This window comes from Lutra lutra, chromosome 1 (assembly GCF_902655055.1).
Source record: "Lutra lutra chromosome 1, mLutLut1.2, whole genome shotgun sequence".
NCBI lineage: Eukaryota > Metazoa > Chordata > Mammalia > Carnivora > Mustelidae > Lutra > Lutra lutra.
This window is the reverse complement of record NC_062278.1, coordinates 173,104,227-173,125,677: the sequence shown is the minus strand read 5'-3', so window position 1 is coordinate 173,125,677 and position 21,451 is coordinate 173,104,227.

Here is a 21,451-nt window from a genome sequence, read left to right as displayed (position 1 = left end):
TTTCTCTATTAGTGTATTTAAAAATATTTTCAAAGTCTATCAAATACCATAAAGTTTAACACGGTCAAAGGTCTTCCTTTTACCTGGACTAACTTTCTGATTTTCAAAAGAGGACCTTAAGATGAAAAAGGGTTCTCATTTCTCGGAGAATATGGACAAATGCATTCTTCCATCTTCTTTGAAAATTCTAGGTTATTTAAATTTGTCTAATTCTTTCCTAATATCCTAAAAATAGGCAAACATCATGGTAAAGTCACTTACCTAGGGCAGGTAGGCTCCTATAGCTCCCACTGTAGCCACTTGCTGACATGACTTCCTGTCTATAGGGAATGATATTTTCAAGATGCCTTTGCAGTGAGTTCTGTAGGTAACCTATGATCTGTCAGGCTGAGATACCTCCGTGAGACTCAATCTAATTATGAGCAATATAATGAAGGGACAGCATGCAGGGAGCTTCTGCCAAGCATGATGGGGAAGGTGCATCATTCTTCTAAGGGCAGCTTAGGATCAAGTCCCCAATATCACTGGTATCAGGTAACAAAGGACAGGAGAGGGGTTTCATTCAGAACATTCCATGCTCTGACTGAGCATTTCTCTTGGCCGTATGATCTTGGTTATATAGTTCTAAGCTTCGATCCTGGTCCTGGGAGTGCTGTAAGATACCTAATGCTCTGTGTAATTTCCTTTCTGCCAAACCAGCATAAGTAGATTCTGTTATCTGCAAGAAGCTAGATGTTCCTCGTCACTTTTCTTTTCTTCTTTTTTTTTTAAGATCTTATTTATTTGACAGAGAGAAAGAGAGAGAGAGATCACAAGTAGGCACAGAGGCAGGAGGAGAGAGGGGGGGAGGCAGGCTCCCTACCGAGCAGAGAGTCCGATGTGGGGCTCGATCCCAGCACCCCGAGACCATGACCTGAGCTGAAGGCAGAGGCTTAACCCGCTGAGCCACCCAGGTGCCCCTCTTCATCACTTTTCACAAAATAATCTTAACCTTACTAGTCACAGGATTTATCTATGAAGTATTATAATCTACCCTGAAATAATAGTGTTTCTGGAGATGAGAAAGTCAGGGTCTGGGGAACTGCACCAGCCCATAGTAAGTCATGTCAGGTAAAGAAGAACTATTTTAATGAAGTGCGAGGGTGAAGGTTCCCATCACAACTTATGTATCATCGAGAAACAGATTTACAGGGTGTATTATTTCTATTATATTTTCCGCACGGAGAGGTTTTTTTCCCCCTAAATTATTATAGAGCATGCTACCTGGTGTATTTGTTTTTGAAGGAATGATTTTGAAACCAACATTAGTGAGTAAAATAAACAGATGGGGAGATTTATACTATGAGGGGCAAAGTATTAAATTACATTTGCGTTAACATGAATGGATAGAGAATGTCAACATTCTTGAATTAGAGCTTGGAGGCATTTATCTCACTTCCCAGAGAATATAAGCAAATGCATATTTATGTCTTCTTTGAGGATTCTAGATTATTTAAATTTGTCTAATTTGGGGCTTCCTTTTACCTCTGAACATATGCTATTTATTTCAGGACCCTGACAGCAGCCCTTTATTTAAAAATTAATATCTTAAATAGCAGCCTTTATGTAAGTTCAAATGAAAAATAGGCACTTATCGACTTAATTTAGTTTCATGCTGCAATGAATTTCAAATACCTCCTCTTTATTGCATCATTGCAGCAGTATGTTAAAAAAAAAAACCTAATTGTTTTAATGTTATATAGTTGATCAATTTTCATTTGACTTTTATTCTGGCTGAGAAGGACTAGGAGTATAGGACTAATCTAAGCACCAAGCTGGCCATTTACCTATTTGGAAATAAACACTTAAATTTAATGTAAATGGTGACTATGTAGGATTTCTAGGCCTTATTGTTTCCTAATGCATGGGTTTATATACATAGTAAATCCACTTTCTTGGTGTTTTTTTGTTTGTTTGTTTGTTTGTTTAACTTCACAGTGTGTCCACAGTGTGTCCACAGATGTAACACAGATTACAAAGGGTAAGGGCCTTACAATCATCTGGACTAACCTGCCTTTTTTTTTTTTTTAACAGATTGAATCTCAAATACCAGAAAAAAAAAAATGGAAAAAGTCATTTAACTAAAGTCACAAAATGGGCAGGTAGCTGGTTCTTGCCTCTCTGTGCAATGACACTCTATTTCCCCCCTCTCTCCATCCCAGAAACCTGCATTTTCTTTTCCTTCCAGAGTCACCACCACCACTTCTTCTCTTCATACCCCGTCCTATTTCTGCTAAAAATTTTGCTAAGAAGCAGGAGGAAGCCAACGACCTCAACTATCCTCCAGCTGGACATCACTGACAAAGCTGTGCTCAGGTTTAGGGTAGGTTTTTCCCCTGAAAGCAGATATCTTCATCTGGTATTTTTTTTTCTCTTCTCTATTTCCAGCCTCTAGAAGTGTGCCTATTATTTAATAAATACTGGAGGACTGAATTATTGAATGAATTAATAAGTAAATGAATGAGTAGAGGGATAAATGGACGCATGAATGAAAAAGTAGAGACAGATAGATTTGAGTATGAATAAAGGATCCACACACAACCTGGTAAAGCCTTCCAGGCACTAAACCCACCCGCCTCTAACAGGAAGGAGAAGGGCAAGGACCAAACCAGGGCTGACTCCAGAATATACATAAATGCCAGCAAAGAAGGTTGTGGCTGGGCTTACTTCTCCATTGAGCATCCTTTTCCCCTTCTGGTATCAATTCTGTCCCTTTGCTGAGAAAAACATCTAAACAATTCATTTGATTCACCTCCTTGTAATAGACACTAATAAGCTCTAGACCAAAAGGATGAACAAAACATATGTCCTGGATTGGAGGAGCTTTCCACCTGGGGAGGAACTGAGATCCAAAAACAGACTATCTGCACTGTGATGTCATCAAGACTGTGCGTTCAGTCCATTTAGGATAAGGCAAGTAATAAATACATACAGTCCTAAGTGTAAAGGTGGGGAGGGGATAGGTAAAGAGATGAAAATCTAAGAAAAGTCAGAAAAAAAAGGAACAATATATAATGTGGGCCTTGAGAGAGGAATAAAACTTAATGAGATGGACCAGAAAAGCTAGATTAAGGGGAAAAAAGCATTCTAGGCAGAAGACACTCCTTGAACCAAATCACAGACACATGCTCAACACACCTGTTCTGGCCCTCTCTCTGTTTCTCCCCAACCTCCCCAGACTCATGGAATGTCAATGCTGTAAGTTAGTTACCAAACCTGAAACCCAGGATCTGTTATCATCTTCCTTTTCCTGGTACTCTCCCCATCAATATGTCAGGTCTGCTTTAGCTTCTAGATCAGTGCCTGATGGTAACACCTCTCTGAATCCCTAGCACCATCCTGATCCTTGCTACACTAAACTTTCAAGTTGCCTTACATTCTGTATTTCAGTGAAGTCATCTCAGTTTAAAATGAACTAATCAATTTATTTCTCTGTTTGAAATATTTCAAAGGTACTGTGGACTGAATTGTGGCCTTTCCAAATGCACAAGTTGGAGCCCAGCCATCAACATGATGGTATTTGGCAATAGGCCCTTTAGAGAAGTAATTAAGATTAAATGAAGTCATAAAGATGGGTTCCCATATAAGAAGAATATGAATGGTATCCATATAAGAAGAGGAAAAAACACCAGGAGTGCACATACACAGAGGAAAGGCTATGTATGGGCACAGCAAGAAGGCAGCCATCCGCAAACCAAGTCATTCTTGATGGCACCTTGATCTTGGTCTTTCAGCCCTAAGAACTGTAAGAAAATAAATGTCTGTTGTTTAAGCCACCCATTCTGTGGTATTTGTTTTGGCAGCCCTAGCACACTAAACACAAATAAGTTTCCACGTTTTTTATCCAAATGAATCTGACATCCAAACACTTCTTACGGCCAGCAAGGCCCTACATAGTTTGACTCGCACCTGTATTTCCTGCTTTACCTCACACCACAATCCCCTCATTCTATGGCCTCCAGAAATAGGAATCTTCTCTACTCACTTATGTATTCCTGACTTCGCTGACTTGGTCAAATCTCCTGATTATAAGTTATCAGTGCTGTGTTCCTGTCCCTTTCTATTGAACAGGATGGCAATTTCATTCATGTCTGTTTCCTTCACTGGAGGGCCAAACTCCATGACAGCAGGAACCACACCGGTTTCTACTACCATGGCATCTTATGCCTAGCATCTATCTTCATCCTTTGGCATGAATTGCTGCTAATATTTTCAGGATTAATAAACATGTGTATTAAGCCAATTTAATCAATGAAGAATAGGGTAGTTGGTTAAAGCACAGAATTAGGAGAATAGCTGGAAATGAGAATAGATGGTTTTGGTTAAGTTGCCATGCTAATAATATCGGCAAAATTTCAGAAGTCTAAGGACACCAAGTATCACAGAGAGTTCAGAGACACGATCTCATTAACATTCTTGGTGAGAATATCAAACAGTCTAAGTGATTTGAAAAACTAGCATGGCTTCATCCTCTAAAGTAGTGTTTCTTGGGGATGTTTTTGCCCGCCACCTCAAGGCATATTTGGCAACGTCTGAGGTTGTTTCTTGTTGTCACAACTGGGGTGCAGTTGCTACCGGCATGCAGTAGGTACAAGCCCAGGATGCTGCCAAAGATCCCATGCTGCACGAGACAGCCCCCACCCCAGAGAAATGTCTGGCCTAATGCCGGTATTGCCAAGCTGAAGAAACACTACATTATACAAAGTAGAGTAGTCTTCTCTCTTACGACATAGCAATTATAGAACTACACAAACACCCATGAATAGAAGAATAAACCATGGAGTATTCACCCAATAGAATAGTATGCTGTAGTCAAAACAAATGACCTAAAAGGTATATGACAAGCTAGGTGAATCCTAGCAACATAATATTAAGTAGAAAAAAATGATCCTTTTTTATAATATTAAAACCAGCTAAACGTGTATGTTACAGTTTTATAAACTTATAAAAATATATTTTATAGAAGTGTAGAGAGGCATTAAAGCTACCCAAAAATAAAGAAAAGAACTGATGAACCCAAGATTCAGGATGGTGGTTTTTCAGGGTCCCCCACCCTGAGATTTTAATTATTTATTTATTTGTGTCAGAGAGAGAAAGAATGAGTGTACAAACAGGCAGAGCAGCAGACAGAGAGAGAAGCAGGCTCCCCACTAAGCAGGGAGCCCGATGCAGAACTTGATCCCAGAACCCTGGGATCATGACCTGAGCTAAAGGCAGACGCTCAACTGACTGAGGCACCCAGGCATCCCTGGTTTTTCAGTTTTAAAATGACAAGGGGCTATAGTGGGGTGGAACATCATGTGGGTAATGCAGATTAAAGGGGTAGCTTTTGCTTGGGGTGGTAAGTTTGTGGGTGCTTATTCTATTACTAAAAATCACTATATAGATATAAAAGCAGATCATATACAGACTAATAATAAGTGTAATTGAGTGTAATAAGAGTGTAATTAACAATAAAGAATACGATAAAATAAGTTCCAACCCAGGACCAATTTAAAAACAGAAAACTCCCAGACACAGACTGGTGGTTCTCATACAATGCTCTGAATGCCTGCCTTGCTGTAAGCAAGAGCCCTTTATATGATTTAAATTGGTCTTCTGCCTATGACGTCATTTGAAAAAGAACATCTGCCTCTAAAATACAATAAAGGAAAAGTTTGAAAACACTGCTGTAAGTGAGAAGTCACTGAGTGTTGTAAAAAGGAGGCTGCAATATCTTGAGATCTGGGACATGAAAAATCACACACTATAAAAAGGAGGCCCCTGGAAGTGATGTTCACATTTCAAAGAAGAGGGTAAGAGTAGACTCCAAAGAAATGACTCACAAATGGCATAAATTCAAAAACCAATGACAAGAAGGAAAGGGAAAGGAGATACCTTAAGGTACCTCCACCCTAATCGCGGCATGGAAGTGAAAAGAGACTGGAAGAGCCAGATACACAAATATAGTCAAATCCCTTTTAGTGCAGTGCTTTAAAATACCAACATATGAAGAATCTAGAGGCCAGCCTGCCTGCCTGCTCTCCTGCCTTTCTCTATATTTCCAAAAGTCATTAGGGTCAAAGCCTGTACAAGGAAGGTGGGCACAGTGAGGAAGATGGTGTCCCAGAAGGTTTAGGAAACGGATTCCAAAAAAGGAGATTGAGCACTAAAATACAGGAGATGCCAAAGGCAGGTAAAAGCTCATTGGAAGCTTGGTGTCACCCATTTTGTATTAAAGTGATGGAAGAAAATGGTCATTGAACTGCCTTGATTTGTTTACAGAAAACCATGAAGGTTTAACGGGAACCTATGGAAAATGTCAGAGCTGAGGCCTGGAAATGGCTTGTCAAGGGGTCTTGCAACCACAGTATCTTAGACGAATACTCAAAAACACCAAGAAAATTTATCAGCTAGTTGGGAAGAGTTTGACAGGACACTTAGAAGAATAGTGGCAAAACAGACCACCAACTGATATGTTTTCTTTCTAATTTTTCTTTCTTCAGAGAGTTTACCTAAAAAAAGATTCCATTAACACTGAAAAGAAATAAAATGAAATGAAAAAAAAAAGATTCCATTAATAATAAGCTGCTATTTCTTTCTATCATCACTTTACTAAGAACAAATTATTCCCTTAAAATTGGGGGAGGAGAAAGTTGAGATTTTGTGTCATCCTTTTCCCCATGAACAATCAGAAAACTCTGGAAACGCTCATCATTTCATAAATAACAAAGAAAGATACACATGGCTCACATTCATCCAAAGTCGACTTTGGGCCAGATGCATTCTATAAATCATCTTATTTAGTACTTTCTAGAGTGATGAAAAATAGGCATTATCCTTCTTGTTGAAATGAAGGGATAGAGGCTCAGAAAGGTTAACAGACTTATCTAGAGCCACAAAGAGTGGGAGTAGAGATTTATAGTCAGTCTTATCTTGAACTTCATTAATCCTCATACATAAGCCTTGCAGCCTACATATCACCATTCCCGTATTATAGATAACACTAGTTTAAATCCCGGCATATTTAGAGGCCTGTGTTCTTCTCACCTATTTAAGCTTTTTTCCTTTAGTAATATCTGAGGTTTCTAAATATCACCTTTGTCATATAATAACTACAACATGAATATTTGAAAAGCCATTGTAGTTCACAAAATGGTTTTATGCACCTGTAATTTCCATCTCCTCACCAGTCAAAGAGAACATTATTTTTTCCTCCCAATTTTATCGATACAGACACTGAAATTCAGAGTAGTCCAAGGAAGAGCTCAAATTACGCAGTAAGGGTCATGACTGGAACCTGGATCAGAGGCAAATGATGATACTATAGGGAAAAAATAGCAGTTTAATGTAATGCTACAGTAAGTCCTATAGCCCAGGCCCCTGGAGTAGGCAAGAGACAAGCTGGGGAACTGACACTCTGTGGTCATGCTGAGAAGGCAGGCATGGACAGTAACTGACCAGTGTTTTTCTAGATTTAAATGTTTAGTTGGTCTTCAGATGGGAGCAAAATGATTAGAGATTCAAGAACATTCAGAAGATCAGTTGTCAATGAGGTCTCCTAGTAGGTACTGTTCTGGGCTTTCCAATTGCCGTGAGTTTCGAGGGTTCTGTCAGTCCCACAATTCTGTCTCTGGACCCAGTCAAGTAGTAAGCCTGCTTGCAAAGCATCACAAATGAAAGAAAACCACTTCTGGATCTCCTCCCATGGATTCCTCCTCCCTCCCCATCCTCTGTTGGAGAGCATTGGAAACCACTCTGCACTGATAGCCTGCTGCTTGGACAAGAACAGAGCCACATGCAAACACGCCAGGCAAATGCTCCGTGGCTGGCACACGCAGCCCAGGACCATCTGCTGAGATGGCTTCCAGCCTGCTGAGAAGATAGTGAGCTAGCTCCCTTGAGGCAAAGAAGCTAAAAATGAGCTTGTAAAGTCTTTGTCAAACTAAATCTATTAATTTGTCTCCCAATCATCCTAAACAAAGAATAATGGATGGTACCTTGCTGCATCATCCTTCCACATTTCAGAGCCCTCTGCACTCTGAATTTCCATTCTCTGATTAGCCTTTTTGACTCGTGATTGTTAGTGTTTTAATAGGATTCATAAGTTCTTTAAGAGACGGGGCTCCATCTTTCCTTTCATTATGTACCTAGAGTAGTACTCAACACATAGTAGCTGTTTAATAAGTGTGACAGGTGAATGAATATAATATGATCACTTAGTACAGAAGAGTCCCATACTGAGCCTATTTCAGACTAAATGCCTTAACTTCAAGAGAATGAGTAAGAACTGGTAGCAGTGCTAAGATTTCTTAAAACATCACTTTTTCCCTCTAATTTTAGAGAATGCACAGTCTCTCCCTATGTATATTTTATGGGAGTAAAAGGCATCTAAATTATTTTTCTAAATTTGGAGAATTCCAAAAGAGAGAAAAATAGTAGTTGGGACATGGGGGGAATGGACAAGACCCAAGAATTAGGGTACCCAGTCAGATGTCCCCAGCAAGGACTTGGCATATTAAAGAAACAACAAACACCCAGCCACAGTAAAAATATTTTCAAGGTTGTGGCAACTGGCAATAGGATATTCAAAACTCCTCTGATATCACCATAAGTGTCCTATAGTAGACAAAGATTAATGGAGAAGATGCCAGCAATAGCATTTTAAGTGAATTCATGAAGACTATTTACTTAGAGGGATCATATGCATATCTGTTTTCTGCATATATCTTGGTTCTGGTCCAACAGATACCCTTTCAGTGTCATTTAATCAAATTTGGTTCCATTGATTCACAAACAAGAGCATAATTTGGCAGAAGTCAGTATTGCCAACAAGCAGTTGGAGTTGTTTGGTATCTTATGGGGTAATATATGCTTTGGAGAGGAAGTAAGGGAAAACCGTAGGATCTAGTGCTTGCCTAGTAGCCTAGTAGCATGAGACAATCCAGCATTATATACAGTAATTCCTTCACTTATGCACAAAACCTGGATCACTTTCACACAGGGCCCAATTAATCAATCATTTTTTTCTCTTCTCAACAAATATTAATTGAGTACCCACCTTGTGTTATGATCTATGCTAGATGCTCAAGATGTGAAAATAAGGTATGAATTTCCAGCCTTCAAAGGTTAAAGATGTGAGTCCTGAGATCCAGCTGCCTGGGCTTGAATACTGATGTTATCACTTCTAGTTATAGATATTAGGCAATCAACTTAACTTCCCTGTACTTGTCCCATCTGTCCAATAGTATTAACAGGATCTGCCACACATCATTGTTGCAAGAATTTTTAATACAACTACCACATATATTGGTTGATTTAATTCATTTAATACTAACATGTGAAGCTCTTAAAACAGTGCTTCACATGAAAGAAGCATTTAGTAAAAGCTAGTAATAGCTGCTGTGATAAATTTATTATTAGCAAAATGATAAATGTTGGTAACAGAAAAGTCAAGAGAGAAACATTCTACAATTTGAAAAGTGCCATATGCAAGGATACACAGAAATACATTGAAAAGAAAACCTAGAAAAGTCATCCCAAAGCAAGCAATGTCCCAACTAAGACCTGAATGGTGAATGAGAAAAACTAGTTTGAGTGGGAACGGTCAAGGCAAAAGGGAACAGAATGTGCAGAGTTCTAGAGGATCAAGAGGCCACATCAGGTTGACAGATATGAACTACATTCAGAAGGAGTAGAGTAAAAGCCAGATGGTAAATGGGGTGGTGGGATAGGGCAACAGAATAGCAGACCATAAAGCTGGAAATGTAAGCAGGAGCTAAAGTCATATTGGAGAACATGCCCAAGAACCATGAACATTCACTTCAGAATTTTAAGCCAAGGGAGTTATCATATTTGTACTTCAGCAACAACAATGGACACGGTCTGGAGAACTGTTGGGAGACTCAGAGTAATTCAACTAATACTTCACTAATACGTTATGTTGGTGAGGAGTGGGAGAGGATTAGGGGGATTTTGATGACTGAGAAGTGATAGGTATTTAAGATATATTTGGGGAGCTGAGTAAAGAGACCTTAGTGATCTATTCAAAGTGAGAGGAGAACAGGAAAGGGAGAAATCACACATAAAATCCCAGATTCCCTCACAGACCATGTGGTAAAGCAGAGGGAATGAGCAGATTTGGGGTTAAGGAAAATGGAAGGTAAATTCATCTGGGGGCAAATGGATTTTCAGGAGTCCCGGGCACACCTACATGGTTAATTTCAGTAGGATTTTGGATATATGGGTTTTAAGATGAGGAAAGAAGTCGGAACTGGTGATTTAGAAATGAATGTCAATAGAAAAGAGAGAATTGAAAACTTCATTCAAGAATAATAATGTTGATTGAGAAGACAGCCTAAAACAGAATGCAGAGGGGAAACCATCACTGAAGGTTCAGCAAAGCCAATTAAAAAAACGAATAAGAAGGAATGGGCAGAGGATTAGAGGAAGCCAAGAAAAGGCAGCAATGTGGAATCCAAAATGAAGACATTTTTAAAATAAGGTAGTTATCAACAGTGTGGAATGCCTTAGAAAGCTCAAACAAGATTAAAGATGGAAACTGTAAATTGATAAAGTTGTAGCCAGTTAGAAAACCAGTTTCAGTGGGGTTGAAGAAGCAAAAACGAGATGAATAATGGGTTAAGGAGAAGTAAATGCAAGATGAGGAAGTAGAGACAAGGAATATTGACAATGACTTTGAGAATTTTAGCTGTAAAGAATAAGGGAAAAATGCAACAGTATTTGAAGGAAGGAATGGGATGGAAGACAGATACTTTATTTGTCCCTTGTTTTCTCACTTTTTCTTTGGCTTTAACAAAGAATATACTTACGCCAAGTCCAGCCATTGCTCAAAGACATTGTATAAGCTATGTTCAAACATAGTTAGAAGGCCACATAGGAAAAAACCCAAGTCTACCTTTGGCCCAGAATGGTGATCTGGAATGCAGCATGATTTTGCAGATCAAAAGCTTTTAGATTCCTGTATACCCATAATACATTTTAAATCCTTAGGTATTTATTTTATTAATTTTAGTACAGATGATTTATTATGACAGCCATCTATAAAGTTTCCTCAGCTTATCCTTCTTTTATAGTTCTGTCATCATTTGACAATGGGATGCCAAAATATTTGATTATAAAATACATATTTTGATGTTTCTTATAACATGTGACATGTCATTTTCCTTCATGTTCCCTAAAATTTTAATTTTGTTTTATTATTAATATGTGTTTCTGTTTCAATATGTTGAAGCTGGATGATTTAGTTTGATGAAGCCCATGTTCTGGGAGTAATTAGGTATCTATTAATATATACATATATGATAATAATAATGTTATTTAAAATTATTATTATTGATTAAATTATTATTATTGATTAAACCAATGGTGTTGCCTTTTGGAGAGATTAAATGAATAAAATCAGTTCCAACTTATTACAGAGGAAATTTACAAGAAAAAACAAACAAAAAATAGGTTGATATTTTACCATCTGGAAGTATACTTAAAAATTAATAATTTCTGGCAAATTCATCCAAGTAAACATCTAGATCAACCATCTTTTTTTTTTTTTTTTTTTTTTTTGCAGATGCCATCTATTTGCATCTGGCATACAAATTTAACTTCATATGGTAAAACTTTGAGGAGCTTTCTCTTTTGTCAGAACATGATACTAGCTCAGAGGGCCCAGTGTTGAGATAATGAATTGTTTTTGAGATTACTGGACAGAAAGCTCGTTCTCCTAGATGGAAGTTTCCATCTCTAAATTCAATGAGTAAGGCATACTAGCTCAACCACCTCTATTTCTGGAAGGGCTTTAAAAAGTTTGAATGTACTTTTTTAGTTAATTAAAATGTTCCAGTACTACTGCAAACATTAACAAAGAAGTTTTGGAAAAGCAACTTCTTCATTCATAAATTAAATACAGGAAAAAATTAATTATACTATCTCAGTAGAGCATTTATAGATACTGACTGTAAAATTCTTTCAGCTGTACTATATGTCTAAATATTTTCAAAATTAAACATGGGAAAAATATAGGAAGTCTGAGATTGGAATAAATACAACTGTTAAACTATTAAGGTAACCACTAACAAAATCTAAATATATAGTGGAAGTCCCAAATTGGCAGGAAATAAAAAGTATTAATTTTATAAATGCAAACAAAAGGAAAACAAAGCAAGTGTAAAAAAAGAGACATAAAAAATATGGAGGAAATAAGGCAATATGTCACAATAATGTTGAATGGCTGTATCTTTTATTAAGACAAAATAATAGCCAGCTCTATGATGCCTGAAGTAAATATGACTAAGATGACCTGTAAAGAAATGTTTCAAACAACAAATGAAGAAACAAAGAAAAAGAAATCTTCAATAGTTCCACAAAAACTGGAATTATTTAAATATGTGTCTTTCGAATCCATATATAATTTCGAATTATAAATGTCTTTATAAATGTTTCACTCTTTTTTTTTTCTTTTTTCCCCCTTCTTTAAGCAAATTAGGAATCAAGTTGAGAACAATACCAAGCAGTAACTTAAAAGGTTGGAGTTAAAAGCCTTGATGTACTCTCGAGAGAATTTTATGGGCTTTGGTGTATTTCTCTCTGGAACTGGGTTTCCTTTCTCTTCATCCTCTACTGTGAAGTGTTGTGCCTTACATCTCAAAGGGAGCAATTCATTTGAATTTCACTTTTTTTTTTAAGATTTTATTTAACCTTATTTGACAGAGATCACAAGTCAGCAGAGAGGCAGGCAGAGAAAGAAAGGGAGAAGCAGGATCCCCCCTGAGCAGAGAGCCTGATGCGGGTCTCTATCCCAGGACCCTGAGATCATGACCCCAGCCAAAGGCAGAGGCTCAACCCATTGAGCCACCCAGGCACCCCGAATTTCACTCCTTAAAGGACTTCCAACACTTTGCATTTAGGATGTTAACAGCTTTCATGCTTTAGCACACTGATTTACCAAGGGCTCAATCCTCTTACCAACCCAGAAGACTGGGGATAATTCCATGTTATTGGACACCAAAAACAACCAGACAGGAGGTAGAAGACCCAGCCAAGAGGCTCTTTTGCTTACAAGGTATCATACAACTACCTAAGAACTTCCAATACCACAGGCACCTTCACAACCAACAACCTCAACAAAACTAGGCTCTGCATGTCTCTCCCCACCTGACCATACCCACAAATGCTGCCAGGACTGTGTGGGAACAGCCTGTCTTAGAAACAACAACAACGACAACAACAAAATAGGGAACATTGGCAGTGGGTGCATGTGAAAACCTTTCACTCTAGAATACATGAAACTGTTAAATGATAAAATGTAGTTCAGATATCAGGATAAATGTAACATACATCTGCTCATACATCTTGATGATGAACTAATAGAGGGAAATGAAACACTAATCCATTTTCAGTGGGTACCATGTGTTGTTCTTAAAAAAATTAAAAAGACAATAGTCAAAACATCTAAGATCATTTCTCAAGATTTATCAGGAGTCAAGGAATATTCAAGTACTAATAATTATTTTCTGTACCCCCCAAAAAAAAACCCCACAAAACTATTTATGTTTATTTTATGCCAGATACCATACTGATTTAGAAAGATTGTGTTATTTGGTCTTAGTGACCTTCTCATTAATGAATAAGCCTGATTATTCTCTTTTTACAAAGGAGGAAGCTGAGGCTCTGAGTGCCTCAAGAATGGACTTTTTTTGGTGATCCTAGGAAGTTTTAGAGCCAGAACAAAAAGCCAGATCCTATTTGACACAAATTCAGTTATTCTTCCCATCAAGCTGTATGGACTCTCCAAGAACGTCATGCTGGCTTAGAGAAGTCACACTTGAAAATAAGAAAAAGCTGTATCAGAGAGTTTGTCAGACATTTAACTCTCTCCTTCTAAATCCTAACACAGTTAAATAATTTCTGAAGAAAACTTTGTAAAATATGTCATGCTGGCAAAATTTCAGAACTTTGGAATTGGAATTGGAAATATGGTGGGTTCCATTTCTACTTCATATTACAATTTTAAAAAGCTTATGTTATTATATATAATAGTATCTTATTAAATCAGTGCTGCTTCTTCTTTTTTTTTTCTTATCTGTTAGGTTTTTCTTCTTTTTCCCCAGTAACTACATTTCTTTGGACTCCTTCAAGAAGGGTAGATCATACATTAGCAAATAATAGTGAACACCAGGACTTTTTTGCCCTTGTTTTAAAGTTATTTCTGATTCCCTTGATAATTTAAGAGAACAAAGGAACCTTGGATCTTATTTCCAAGTTACATCAAAATCAGTCATTTTATTTTTAAAGATTTATTTATTTAAGAGAGAGATAATGAGAGAGAAACATGAGTGAGGGGAAAGGGGAAAGACATGGGGCTCGATCCTGGGACTCTGGGATCAAGACCTAAGTGGAAGGCAGACACTTAACCAACTGAGCCACCTAAATGGTCCAAAACCAATGATTTTAAAAGAGCAAATCAATTTTAGGATTTGGGGATTCATTCCAGATTTAAAAGAGTTAACAACACGTAACTAAACTTACCATAAGTTACACAGTCATAACTATGACCAATATCATATATGTGGAAAATCCTGAAAAGTTATTACAAGCCCTTGACTTATCTAGAAAGTGCTTATCTGGCAAACCCTACCTATTATTGAAGCACCCAAGAAAATAGAAATGAAGACATGTGAACAACCAAAAGAGAATTCTGGAAGTTACACACACTTCAGAGGCAAGGCAAGTGCTGCAAATGAACACAGGAGGCTGGTGTAAGCCAACGGAGCTGGTGGAAACCATGAGGGAGTCACATCTCAAGGGGCACCATTGACTCACCTCCAGTAGATTTCTACCATGTAGGAATAGGAGATCAAGGTCATTGGATCTTCCAAGTTTCAAACAGAAGCAGGATTTGCAGATGTTTCATATGAAATTTCCTCATATTTAAAATATGGTGCAGACCAGAAAAAAAGTCTCCACCATCCAAACTGGAACCGGGTAAACCAGTGGATGACTCTGAGCTCTGGGCTGGCTTTATTATCCTATTTAAGCACGGACGCCAGGGCAGCACAAATAACTTACCCAAAGTCAAACATCTAGAAAGAGACAGAACTGAAAATAGAACTCAGATTTGCTCATATCATCCTTATTTATGTCATAGCCCTCAAAGGAGAAAACTGGTGCAATTTTCTTGATGGCTGTTTCTCCAGCACAAAAGGGCAAGCCCAGAACTGGGCCACCATAGAGAAATGAGTAGAAGTCAAGCAATCAACATAGAGGGCTCTCTGCCCTGAAGTCCTCTTCTGTCATCAGTCAGTCTCAGCTGCATTATTTCACCCTTTGAATGGCAATTTCTACTCAGGAACAGCCTTTTAGCAGCAATCAAGGGGAATCTACCAAGTTATGTTCACCATCAAGTAAATCAAGAACCAGGCCTGGGGGAAGAATCACTGTTCATCATCACTGAAACACTATGCAAGAAAAAAGAAAAAAAAATACTACGTTTATTCTTTTCAAGTCATATGAAGACATTTTTCTTCTCAAAGTGTTTTTCAAAATTATTTTAAAATATTGAAGAGGCTGTCTTTGTTCCATTGGACATTCTTTCCTGCTTTGTCGAAGATGAGTTGACCATAGAGTTGAGGGTCCATTTCTGGGCTCTCTATTCTGTTCCATTGATCTATGTGTCTGTTTTTGTGCCAGTACCATGCTGTCTTGATGATGACAGCTTTGTAATAGAGCTTGAAGTCCGGAATTGTGATGCCACCAACTTTGGCTTTCTTTTTCAATATTCCTTTGGCTATTCGGGGTCTTTTCTGGTTCCATATAAATTTTAGGATTATTTGTTCCATTTCTTTGAAAAAAATGGATGGTATTTTGATAGGAATTGCATTAAATGTGTAGATTGCTTTAGGTAGCATAAGGATGAATCCACAAGTTTTGTAGCAACATGGACGGGACTGGAAGAGATTATGCTGAGTGAAATAAGTCAAGCAGAGAGAGTCAATTATCATATGGTTTCACTTATTTGTGGAGCATAACAAATAGCATGGAGGACAAGGGGAGATGGAGAGGAGAAGGGAGTTGAGGGAAATTGGAAGGGGAGGTGAACCATGAGAGACTATGGACTCTGAAAAACGATCTGAGAATTTTGAAGGGGTGGGGGGTGGGAGGTTGGGGGCACCAGGTGGTGGGTATTGTAGAGGGCACGGATTGCATGGAGCACTGGGTGTGGTGCAAAAATAATGAATACTGTTATGCTGAAAAAAAATAAAAAAATTAAAATAAATAAAAAAAAAAATTATTTTAAAATACCAATTCTTATCTATCATCTCACTTCACTTCAAGTCACTGACAATTCATGCTTCCTTTGCAACTTGCATTCATGATCTGCAAGAACTCAGGGCCACATATGCAGATTAACATCTCCTGGGCCGAAATTCTCCAAAGGAAACTTTCTTGGTCCCTCACGTATAATGATTTTTGTCTTCCCACCTCCAGGTCTTGGCCTCATCCCAAACACATGGACTCACAAACTTAATATGTTCTTCACATTTTCCCAAATATATTAAAATAAGCTCAAAATTATTAAGAAAGATAAATCCTGTCCTTATATCATCCAAAATCCTTTTTTAACACCACCTTTTGAGAAACTGGTTTAAACAGAGTATTGCTGTAAGGGTCTCTTTAGCCAGAGCTGGTTAAACAGTGATTTTGTTGTTTATACAGTAAAACTTAAAATGTTCCTGCCCTCCCCCCCCAGGAGACTTACTTAAAACAAGTCCCAGGTAACAAAGCCCAAATACAATGGTGGGTCAGGCCAGGTGGAGGTATTCAATCAGTGGGGGTGCATACTGTCTCCCTAGCTACCAAGGAGTATGGGCCCCACCCTTTGGGTGCCTTTTGGGTACCAATTCTGACCAAGGTGATAGGCTAGTTCAAATATCTACTATAGGGTAAATTGTAATTCATTTGGTCATTTATGTGTGACCTAGCATGACTGTGCAGCTTTCTCTGTGTTACAATCTCATTGGCCGCCTGTGCGTGGCCAGGCCCAACCACATGGCCTTTGCCCTTAAAAGCTAGTCTGTAAGGCAGAGAGAAGTTGCCTCTTTGCAAGAGGTGGCCCTGGCTGGTCAGTTTGATTCTCGATGCTTGGCATGAAATAAAGCTTTGCTTGATCTTCACTTTGTATCAGTCTCGCTCCTTTGACCATGGACCCAACATTGCAAGCTCTAATGTTGTCACAGTTTCCTGATTCTTGACAATGTTACCTTCATTATAGTAATACATCAGGAGTAATAGGGAAATAGGCTCCATTCGTTATATTAATGTAAATATTAAAAGTAATAGCAAAAATACATGGTGTTTAATACATGTCGGACATTCTTACCATGACACTATGAGATAGTCTCTATTGTACAGAAGAGGAAACAGAGGCATAGGAAATTTAAGTTGCCCAAAGTTATCAAGCCAGTCAGCAGCAGAGCCTGGGTTTGAACCCTGGGAGTCTGTCATCAGGGTCCAGATGCTTACTAGACCACACTGTATCTCCAAGAATCATTAGAAAGCTCTCAAAGTCCTAGCTTCCTCCTATCTGCCAAAGTAAACAGATACACCTTTAGGAATTCAGAGTCTCAGAGGCCCACAGGAATGTGTGTCCTGTACTTGAAGCTCTACTCAGGTCACACTGATGATAAGGACAAAAAATTTAGCGTCAACTTTAATCAAGGCGCTGAGAACTTTGTATTATTCCTGAAGCCACTGCAAGGCTCTGGGAGCAATTCCATGGTGGAAATAAAGACTGTGAATTGAGAAGAATTCTCTGCCTAACTCCAAAACATTCCTTTCCACCTACAAATGGAATCCTGCTGAGATGTGTGGGGGAAGTTCTGAAAATAAAACAGGCAGGCAGGAGTGAGAGCAAGAAGCTTTCCAACCCAACAGTCTGCCTGCCAAGCTCAGGCAGAGAAAGGGGAGAGAGGGCAGGGAAGGGGGTTCCAAAAAGGTCCAAACTTAATTTACATCCACAAAAAAGAAATATTTAGCAAGTCGTTCTTAGGTGCTTTCCTTTTATCCCCCTGGTAATCCCACGAAGTGGGTGTTACTGTCTTCTGACACATAAAAAATTTGAGGTTCTAAGGAGTCATGTCACTTGACTAAGATCAGCCCTGTTGGTAAATAAGAGAGCCAGAAAACAAAACCCAAGATCCATATGAATAAGTATGTGCTCTACAATTTGAGGGAAAAGCAGACTGCCAATGCTCCCAGATTTCTTTCATTCATGAAAAAAATAAAAGCAATATTAGCCTAGAGTTGTGAACTCTGTTTATCTTTAAACCTGCATTTACATTGTCCATATGGCTCTGTGAAACAGCCTTTATTTATATTCAGAGAAAATAAATATGTTGGCATTAAGTATGTTAGAACTCGGAATTAGAGCATAAAAGGAAATAGGGGCCCTGGCCCTAGAATTTCTCAAAGAAGCTGCCCCTCACACTCCAAACTCCCAGATTCATAAAACATCACTTCTCTAAATGCAAAGGACCAAACATGAGCCAAAGCCAAATTCAAGGCATTGGGTCCTAAATGGCCAAATGTGAAATGTCTCAGTTTGCCTCCCACTCAAGAAGGTCTAAAGGGAAATTGGAGGTTAACAAACGGAAGTGCCAAGGTCAACTAACAAGTCTACATGATGAGGTCTAGAATCCAGGCCATCCTGGCTATCAGTCAGGGATTCTCTCCTCTACTTTGAGTTTACAGTGTAGGGATTATTAAGTATAGTGCAGGGCTCTACACTCAGAACCAGGTTTCAAGTTCTGATGCAAGTGCCAATTTGTGACTTTGAGCAAGTTATTTAACCTTGTGTACACCTCAGTTTCCTCATTAGCAAAATGGAGATTATGACAGTGCCTACCTAATAGAGTTATGAAGCCTAAAAGCCAGAGTTATCAGGCATATAAGCACTTAGCACAGAGTTTGACCCAAAGATGTGTTTAATAAATGTTAGCAGCTTATTATGATGCTCATAAAAGTACATTATAAAGTGTAAAGTGCCAGTAGATGTTATTTATTACTGCAGCCTGATATTCCTAACAAGGTAGTATACCATCCTATATAAATCTTTTCTACCTTATACATCCTAACAGCATTTAGGCAGTTACAAAATAATCTGTAAAGCCATCTTGTTTCCTGTCTTTTTAATGTAAGAAATGCAAACTGCACACAATCACTTCTAATATTTCTACATATTGCAGTCCAGACTCTGATAGTAAATGTCTCCTTTCACAATGTTGCAGATTAGTCAGTAAGATGAATGGTCTTCTCTGACAGCAGCCTTTATTCAAAACAAAATTGAAAGGTGTAATGTAAGGGGAAAACAAACAAACAAACAAACAAACAAAAAACCCAAAAAACTGTTTTGGTCTTTGCCCAGAGTTCCTAGTACAGAGCCTTTAAAACCCTTAGGATTTCTGGTGTGGTAGGAGTACCTTTTATTACTTATAAAAAGTATTAGTCCATACCTGAGTTTATGTGAATGAGAAGACCCCCAGAGAGACTCTGATTGAGGGCTGATCACCAGAAAGATCAAAGGTGATTAGAAGGTTGTACTTTCAACCCCATCCCCAGTCTCTGTCCAGGGAGAGGGGCTAGAGATTGAGTTTCATCACATCACATAACCCATGAGCTCACCCATCATGCCTATGCAATGCAACCTTGATAAAAACTCTGAAATACTGAGGTTCAGAGACCATCCAGGTTGGTGAGTACATCGATATGCTGGGATGGTGGCATACCTGCAGAGGGCATGGGAACACTGCCTCCTCATTCCTCCCCATCCTAAACTATAATGGTAAGTAGAGCTCTTTCCTGAGTTCTGTTAGCTGTTCTAAGGAATTATCAAACCTGAAGGGAGGTCATGGGAACTCCCCAATTTGTAGCGGGCCAAGCAGAGGTAAAGGTGGTGCAGGGATATCTGGGCTTTAGGGCTGGCATTTGAAGTAGAGGCAGTCTCATGGGACTTAACCCTCAACCTGTGATTCTGTGCTCTCTCTGGGTGGTTGTTAGAATTGAATGGGGCCAAAGGACACCTGGTCGATGTCAGAGAATTACTGTAAGAAGGATGCAAGAGACAATTGCCCTGGTTCTGACCCTTCCTTCACATGATGGTAACTAGACTGGAAGCGAACTCTGGTTTTTCTGATTCTTCTATGATTCCCAGATCCCCCAAGTGGAGAAAAAAGAGAGATTGTCTGCCCACTTTGTTCTCAGGCCCTGTTTGAGATTATGGAGATACAAGGCAGTCACTGCATATGGTACCATGAAGGTAGAGTTTGAGAAGCACTCTCAATGACCTCCTAAGAACTTTTCTTGTTTGAGTCACCCCCGGTTTTGGCAAAACCCTCCTAGTTATAAATTGAGAAAGATGTGTTGGCTTCCAAGGTAATGTAAAGGGATACAATTCAGCCAGAGACAAAAATACTTTTAAGGCAGTATGTGGTGGGACCTGATCCCTGAGTTTCAGTCTTGGTTCTGCCTCTTAGAATTTAAATGACCCCATCGAGGTCCTAGAGCTAAGGAGTCTCTATTTCCTCATTCATTCAATGAGAAGTTGTATGGGTCTGAAAATGTGTTCTAGTCCAACCTGTGTTGTTTGTGAAGGCAGTTTATGTTCTCCCAGGTCTGATGGCTCAAAATATCTGCCTTTGGGGCCCTATATTACTTGGAATCTATCTTACTGCCAAGTACCCCAGATAATTTTGATACCCAACAAAAATGGGCAACTATAATATGTAACCCACTTCATTCTATTATAGCATTTTCCTGCATCAATTGTGTCAAACTGGTTCTCAACTAGAGAAATGATTTATCATTTTGGTGAGGGTATTCACAAGATAGACATTATGTATTCCAATACTAGTAAGTTTTGCCAAGTAGTAAGGCTGATTAAATAACTTATTTAATCAGAGTTTTAATTTTACTCAACTCTTATTAAATCAGACTTTAAAGAGTCATTAAATGACTCTTCCACAATGTGTCAACCTAGAAAATTGTCTCTGATGAGTCCCCAAATCTTCCTCATATAGCTTTATCTTTGCTGTAGCTTCTTTTGTGTGACTTTTTCAAATAATGGCATTAGTTTTCCATCTAATTGGTCCACATAATTCAAATCTCAGAAGTCAATCTCTTTCACTACTATATACAAAACCAGGGGCAATCTTGTTGACTCATGTAGTAATTTCAGACAATGAGAAAACGTACTTAAGGTAGTTAATGCTATGACGCCTTAATTTACGCATCTTAGAAGTGCTCCATAGAGTAACAAAAGAATTCAAGTGATTTTGATGTCATTAAGAGTGCAAACAGTTCTGAACCTCAAGATTAGCACTGACTCCTCAAATCCACCTCTTTTGAAGCCATCTGCTCTGCC